The 7,500-nt window shown below is 63.9% G+C and overlaps 2 non-coding genes across 2 annotated transcripts; both read right to left on the bottom strand.

Annotated features, from left to right (window-relative positions):
- Nucleotides 1-1,016: 1,016 nt before the first annotated feature.
- LOC131872987 (5S ribosomal RNA) lies at nucleotides 1,017-1,135 on the bottom strand. The gene has a single exon (XR_009371030.1). It is a non-coding gene; the product is annotated as a 5S ribosomal RNA (ribosomal RNA).
- Nucleotides 1,136-7,051: 5,916 nt separating this feature from the next.
- On the bottom strand, nucleotides 7,052-7,170 carry LOC131872982 (5S ribosomal RNA). Its single transcript, XR_009371026.1, has one exon. It is a non-coding gene; the product is annotated as a 5S ribosomal RNA (ribosomal RNA).
- Between the last annotated feature and the right edge of the window lie 330 nt (nucleotides 7,171-7,500).

Below are 7,500 nucleotides of genomic sequence, written 5' to 3'. Positions count from 1 at the left end.
GAGCTCGGTTTGCCCGGGGTGCGCACACCTTGGCTGGGTTGCGCACCCTTTGTGCGCTCCAAGGTGCGCACGAAGTCGGAGCTCGGTTTGCCCCGGGTGCGCACCTTCGCCAGGGTGCGCACCTTGATGCGCACGCCTTGGCTGGGCTGCGCACCTTGGTGGGCGCCATGGTGCGCACCTTTCGTGCGCTCCAAGGTGCGCACGAAGTCGGAGCTCGGTTTGCCCCGGGTGCGCACCTTGGTGGGCGCCATGGTGCACTCCGAGGTGCCCAAGATTGGTGCGCACCAAGGAGCGCTCCGAAGTGCGCTCCAAGGTGCGCAGGTGCGCGCGAAGTCGAAAGTTGGGTTAATTGTCCGGTTTGCCTCGGGTGCGCACCTTGCGTGCACCTTCGCCAGGGTGGGCGCCTTGGTGCGCACACCTTGGCTGGGCTGCGCACCCGGGCGCGCACACCTTGGCACCCGCGTTTCCTTCATTTTAAATTTTTTTTTTTTACAATCTCTCAAGTGGGAAATTCTATAATCTCAACTTTTTTTGCCTTTTCAGGAAACTTTTGAATGGAGCGCATCATTGGTGCGCTCCGAAGTGTGCTCCAAGGTGCGCACCTCTGGTGTGCTCCAAAGCTCTCTCTAGCTGCGTGCACCTGCCCCGGCCGCGCACCCGGCCCCGCCCAGCTTCGCTCACCTGTCCCGGGCGTCTGGTGCGGAACCTTAGAGTAAGAAACATCACCGTGCACCTTGGCCAACGTGCGCGACTCGACCGAGCGCGCACTGGCCGAGGTGCACACCGATTTCACCTGGGTGCGCGCGCAGCACCTCGGGCGCACCGGGGTGCGCGCACAACGCCCGGGTTGCACCGTGGCCTGTGTGCTCGGGGCGCCTCGGGTGCGCGCTCGGTGTCGCCCCCGCGCGCGCGGTAGTGCGGGCAGCGCACCCCGGCCCGGCCCGGCCCCGACGAGAACGCAAACGGGCAAAAGGTTTATTCAAATAGCATTGCGACGCCCGGCGAAAAACTAAAAAAGGGTGCAACACCGGGACTTCCCGGGAGGTCACCCATCCCAGTACTACTCCGGCCCAAGCGCGCTTAACTGCGGAGTTCTGATGGGATCCGGTGCACTAACGCTGGTATGATCGCACCCGTTATGAGCTTGTCGCAGTGTGTACTTAGCAAACCGCGACCCACGTGCGAATCCACCCCGGCCACCCACCCCCGTCGAGGTGCACACCCTCCCTCGCGAAGTGCGCCCCGTTCGCCAAGTGTGAGCCCTGCCCGGGTGCGCGCACCTTGCTAGGGCGTCGGGTGTGCACCCGGCCCGGCCTACGTGCGTGCACCTGGACGGGGCGTCGTGTGCGTGCAGTGTCCCGTCTGCAACGCGGTGCCCACACACCACCTCGGGCGCAACGACCTGCGCTCACATGTGGGCCGAGTGCACCTTGGTGCATGTTCGGGGCGCCTCGGGTGCACGCTCGATCTTGCCCCGGTGCACCAAGGCGCTCGGTTTGCCCCGGGTGCGCACTTGGTGCAAGGTGGGCACCCAAAATAGGGATCAAGCACCAAAACACAAGTTTCGGGATGCAAAATGGGACCCAAGGACCACAAATGCGTTCCAAGACCCATGATGGGTCCACGAGAACAAAAATGTGTTCCGAGACTTAATAAACAAATATTGGGTTTTAGGAGAAGAAACATGCTCTGATGCCCAAAACGAGAATCGACCCCGAAAAGGCCACAGGCCAAAAGTGGGATGCGAGACAAAAAAAAATGGGACCCGAGGACCAAAATTGGGTTCCCAGGTCGAAGACAGGGCAACCGGACAAGAAACGACCTCTAAGGCTCGAAATGAGTCCCGACGACTAAAACTTGACAAGAAGCACCCATCAGGCACCCAACTCGACACCCATGGGATGCCGACCCACCCGGGCTTCCACCTAGCACACCTTGGCACCCACCCACCCTCGCACCCAACCTCGCACCCAACTTAGCACCTTTGAACCCACATTGGCACTCACCCTGACCCTGGCACCTTGGAACCCACATTGGCACTCACCTTGACCCTGGCACCCACCTTTGCACTCACCTTGGGACCCACCCTGGCTCCCACCTCGGCACCCACCCAGACACCCACCTTGGTTCCTTGGCACCCACCTTGGATCCTTGGCACCCACCCCGACACCCACCTTGGCACGCAACTTGGCTACTTGCCACCCACCTTGGCTCCTTGACGCCCACCCCGACAACCACCCCGTGACCTACCCTGGCTAGGGTTGGTGCACACCCACCCTGGTGCCCACCTTGGCACCCACCCCATGACCCACCTTGGCACGCACCTTAGTACCCACCCCGTTACCCACCCTAGGACCCACCCCGTGACCCACCTTGGCCAGGGTGGGTGCCTTGGTGCGCACAACTTGCCTGGGCTGCACACCAGGGCGGGCTCAAGATGGCACCCGCGTTCCGTTTTTTTCACTATCTTTCAAAACGGAAATTTTAAAATCTCGTTTTTTTTTTTTTTTTGCCTTTTCTGGAAATTAGTGAAGGCAGCGCATCAAAGGTGCGCAATGCTGGTGCGAACCCGGGAGCGCTCCGATGTGTGCTCCAAGGTGCGGCGTGCACGAAGTCCGAGCCCGGCTTGCCCCGGGTGCGCACCTCGCGTGCACCTTCGCCGGGGTGAGCACCTTGGCTGGGTTGCGCGCCCTGGTGCGCACCAAGGAGCGCTCTGAAGTGTGCTCCAAGGTGCGGCGTGCACGAAGTCGGAGCTCGGTTTGCCCCGGGTGTGCACCTCGGGTGCGCACCTCGCGTGCACCTTCGCTGCGGTGGGCACCTTGGCTGGGTTGCGCGCCTTGGTGGGCACCATGCAGTGCACGAAGTCGGAGCCCGGTTTGCCCCGGGCGCGCACCTCCGCCAGGGTGGGCACCTTGGTGCGCACAACTTGCCTGGGCTGCGCACCAGGAAGGGCTCAAGATGGCACCCGCGTTCCGTTTTTTTCACTATCTTTCAGAACGGAAATTTTAAAATATCGTTTTTTTTTGCCTTTTCTGGAAATTAGTGAAGGCAGCGCATCAAAGGTGCGCAACGCTGGTGCGAACCTGGGAGCGCTCCGATGTGTGCTCCAAGGTGCGGCGTGCACGAAGTCGGAGCCCGGTTTGCCCCGGGTGCGCCCTGGTGGGCACCATGGTGCGCACCAAGGAGCGCTCCGAAGTGTGCTCCAAGGTGCGGCCTGCACGAAGTCGGAGCCCGGTTTGCCCCGGGCGTGCACCGCGGGTGGGCACCTTGGTGCGCATGCCTTGCCTGGGCTGCGCACCAGGGCGGGCTCAAGATGGCACCCGCGTTCCGTTTTTTTCACTATCTTTCAAAACGGAAATTTTAAAATCTCATTTTTTTTTGCCTTTTCTGGAAATTAGTGAAGGCAGCGCATCAAAGGTGCGCACCTCGCTGCCCACCACGGTGCGCAACGCCGGTGGGCACCCGGGAGTGCTTCGAAGTGTGCTCCAAGGTGCTGCGTGCACGTTGTCGGAGCCCGGTTTGCCCCGGGTGCGCACCTCGCGTGCACCTTCGTCGGGGTGGGCACCTTGGCTGGGTTTGCCCCGGCTGCGCTCCGAAGCGGGGTTATTGGAGCGCCGCCTCTTTTTTTGTCGGAGCGTTTGGTGGGGTTTCTCGCATTGGCTCTTCCCAGGCCCGGTTGCCACCCTGGCGCGCACGAAGTCGGAAGTAGGGTTAATTGCCCGGGTGCGCACCTTTGCCAGGGTGGGCACCTTACCTGGGCTGTGCACCAGGGCGGGCTCAAGATGGCACCCGCGTTCCGTTTTTTTCACTATCTTTCAAAACGGAAATTTTAAAATCTCCTCTTTTTTTTGCCTTTTCTGGAAATTAGTGAAGGCAGCGCATCAAAGGTGCGCACCTCGCTGCCCACCTTGGTGTGCTCTGAGGTGCGCACCCGGGAGCGCTACGAAGTGTGCTCCAAGGTGCGGCGTGCACGTTGTCGGAGCCCGGTTTGCCCCGGGTGCGCACCTCGCCTGCACCTTGGCCGGGGTGGGCACCCTCGCTGGGTTTGCCCAGGGTGCGCTCCGAAGCGGGGTTACTGGAGCGCCCCCTCTTTTTTTGTCAGAGCGTTTGGTGGGGTTTCTCGCATTGGCTCTTCCCAGGCCCGGTTGTTGGGTGCGCTCCCACCCTGGCGCGCGCGAAGTTGGAAGTTGGGTTAATTGCCCGGGCGCGCACCTTCGCCAGGGTGGGCACCTTGGTGCGCACACCTTGGCTGGGCTGCGCACCAGGGCGGGCTCAAGATGGCACCAGCATTCCCTTTTTCTCACTATCTTTCAAAACGGAAATTTTAAAATCTCGTTTTTTTTTGCCTTTTATGGAAATTAGTGAAGGCATCGCATCAAAGGTGCGCACCTCGCTGCCCACCTTGGTGTGCTCCGAGGTGCCCACCACGGTGCGCTCCGAGGTGCCCACCACGGTGCGCAACGCCGGTGCGAACCCGGGAGCGCCCCGATGTGTGCTCCAAGGTGCGGCGTGCACGAAGCCGGACCCCGGTTTGCCCCGGGTGCGCACCTCGCGTGCACCTTGGTGCGCACACCTTGGCTGGGTTGCGCGGCCTGGTGGGCACCATGGTGCGCACCAAGGAGCGCTCCAAAGTGTGCTCCAAGGTGCGGCGTGCACGAAGTCCTAGCCCGGTTTGCCCCGGGTGCGCACCTTCGCCGCGGTGGGCACCATGGCGTGCACGAAGTCGGAGCCCGGTTTGCCCCGGGTGCGCACCTCGCGTGCACCTTCGCCGGGGTGGGCACCTCGGCTGGGTTGCGCGCCCTGGTGCGCACCAAGGAGCGCTCCGAAGTGTGCTCCAAGGTGCGGCGTGCACGAAGTCGGAGCCCGGTTTGCCCCGGGTGCGCACCTTCGCCGCGGTGGGCACCCTGGTGCGCACCATGGCGTGCACGAAGTCGGAGCCCGGTTTGCCCCGGGTGCGCACCTCGCGTGCACCTTCGGCGGGGTTGCGCGCCCTGGTGCGCACCAAGGAGCGCTCCGAAGTGTGCTCCAAGGTGCGGCGTGCACGAAGTCGGAGCCCGGTTTGCCCCGGGTGCGCACCTCGCGTGCACCTTCGGCGGGGTTGCGCGCCCTGGTGGGCACCATGGTGCGCACCAAGGAGCGCTCCGAAGTGTGCTCCAAGGTGCGGCGTGCACGAAGTCGGAGCCCGGTTTGCCCCGGGTGCGCACCTCGCGTGCACCTTCGCCGCGGTGGGCACCATGGCGTGCACGAAGTCGGAGCCCGGTTTGCCCCGGGTGCGCACCTCGCGTGCACCTTCGCCGGGGTGGGCACCTCGGCTGGGTTGCGCGCCCTGGTGCGCACCAAGGAGCGCTCCGAAGTGTGCTCCAAGGTGCGGCGTGCACGAAGTCGGAGCCCGGTTTGCCCCGGGTGCGCACCTCGCGTGCACCTTCGCCGCGGTGGGCACCATGGCGTGCACGAAGTCGGAGCCCGGTTTGCCCCGGGTGCGCACCCCGCGTGCACCTTCGCCGGGGTGGGCACCTCGGCTGGGTTGCGCGCCCTGGTGCGCACCAAGGAGCGCTCCGAAGTGTGCTCCAAGGTGCGGCGTGCACGAAGTCGGAGCCCGGTTTGCCCCGGGTGCGCACCTCGCGTGCACCTTCGCCGCGGTGGGCACCTTGGCTGGGTTGGGCACCATTGAGCGCTCCGAAGTGTGCTCCAAGGTGCGCACCATGGCCCTCCAAGGTGCGCAGCATGGCGTGCACGAAGTCGGAGCCCGGTTTGCCCCGGGTGCGCACCTCGCGTGCACCTTCGCCAGGGTGGGCACCTCGGTGCGCACACCTTCTCAATGTTTTCTTGCCTTTTCTGGAAATTGGTGAAGGCAGCGCATCAAAGGTGCGCACCTCGGTGTGCTCCGAGGTGCGAACCCGAGAGCGCTCCGAGGTGCCCACGAAGTCGAAAGTCGGGTTAATTGCATTGTTTTCCCCGGGTGCGCTCCGAGGTGCGCAACATCGGTGCGCACCAAGGAGGGCTCCGAAGTGTGCTCCAAGGTGCGCACGATTCGGAGCTCGGTTTGCCCGGGGTGCGCACACCTTGGCTGGGTTGCGCACCCTTTGTGCGCTCCAAGGTGCGCACGAAGTCGGAGCTCGGTTTGCCCCGGGTGCGCACCTTCGCCAGGGTGCGCACCTTGATGCGCACGCCTTGGCTGGGCTGCGCACCTTGGTGGGCGCCATGGTGCGCACCTTTCGTGCGCTCCAAGGTGCGCACGAAGTCGGAGCTCGGTTTGCCCCGGGTGCGCACCTTGGTGGGCGCCATGGTGCACTCCGAGGTGCCCAAGATTGGTGCGCACCAAGGAGCGCTCCGAAGTGCGCTCCAAGGTGCGCAGGTGCGCGCGAAGTCGAAAGTTGGGTTAATTGTCCGGTTTGCCTCGGGTGCGCACCTTGCGTGCACCTTCGCCAGGGTGGGCGCCTTGGTGCGCACACCTTGGCTGGGCTGCGCACCCGGGCGCGCACACCTTGGCACCCGCGTTTCCTTCATTTTAAATTTTTTTTTTTTACAATCTCTCAAGTGGGAAATTCTATAATCTCAACTTTTTTTGCCTTTTCAGGAAACTTTTGAATGGAGCGCATCATTGGTGCGCTCCGAAGTGTGCTCCAAGGTGCGCACCTCTGGTGTGCTCCAAAGCTCTCTCCAGCTGCGTGCACCTGCCCCGGCCGCGCACCCGGCCCCGCCCAGCTTCGCTCACCTGTCCCGGGCGTCTGGTGCGGAACCTTAGAGTAAGAAACATCACCGTGCACCTTGGCCAACGTGCGCGACTCGACCGAGCGCGCACTGGCCGAGGTGCACACCGATTTCACCTGGGTGCGCGCGCAGCACCTCGGGCGCACCGGGGTGCGCGCACAACGCCCGGGTTGCACCGTGGCCTGTGTGCTCGGGGCGCCTCGGGTGCGCGCTCGGTGTCGCCCCCCGCGCGCGCGGTAGTGCGGGCAGCGCACCCCGGCCCGGCCCGGCCCCGACGAGAACGCAAACGGGCAAAAGGTTTATTCAAATAGCATTGCGACGCCCGGCGAAAAACTAAGAAAGGGTGCAACACCGGGACTTCCCGGGAGGTCACCCATCCCAGTACTACTCCGGCCCAAGCGCGCTTAACTGCGGAGTTCTGATGGGATCCGGTGCACTAACGCTGGTATGATCGCACCCGTTATGAGCTTGTCGCAGTGTGTACTTAGCAAACCGCGACCCACGTGCGAATCCACCCCGGCCACCCACCCCCGTCGAGGTGCACACCCTCCCTCGCGAAGTGCGCCCCGTTCGCCAAGTGTGAGCCCTGCCCGGGTGCGCGCACCTTGCTAGGGCGTCGGGTGTGCACCCGGCCCGGCCTACGTGCGTGCACCTGGACGGGGCGTCGTGTGCGTGCAGTGTCCCGTCTGCAACGCGGTGCCCACACACCACCTCGGGCGCAACGACCTGCGCTCACATGTGGGCCGAGTGCACCTTGGTGCATGTTCGGGGCGCCTCGGGTGCACGCTC

This window comes from Cryptomeria japonica, unplaced genomic scaffold (genome assembly GCF_030272615.1).
Source record: "Cryptomeria japonica unplaced genomic scaffold, Sugi_1.0 HiC_scaffold_951, whole genome shotgun sequence".
In the NCBI taxonomy this organism is placed as follows: Eukaryota; Viridiplantae; Streptophyta; class Pinopsida; order Cupressales; family Cupressaceae; genus Cryptomeria; species Cryptomeria japonica.
This window is presented reverse-complemented; position numbering and strand designations above follow the sequence as displayed.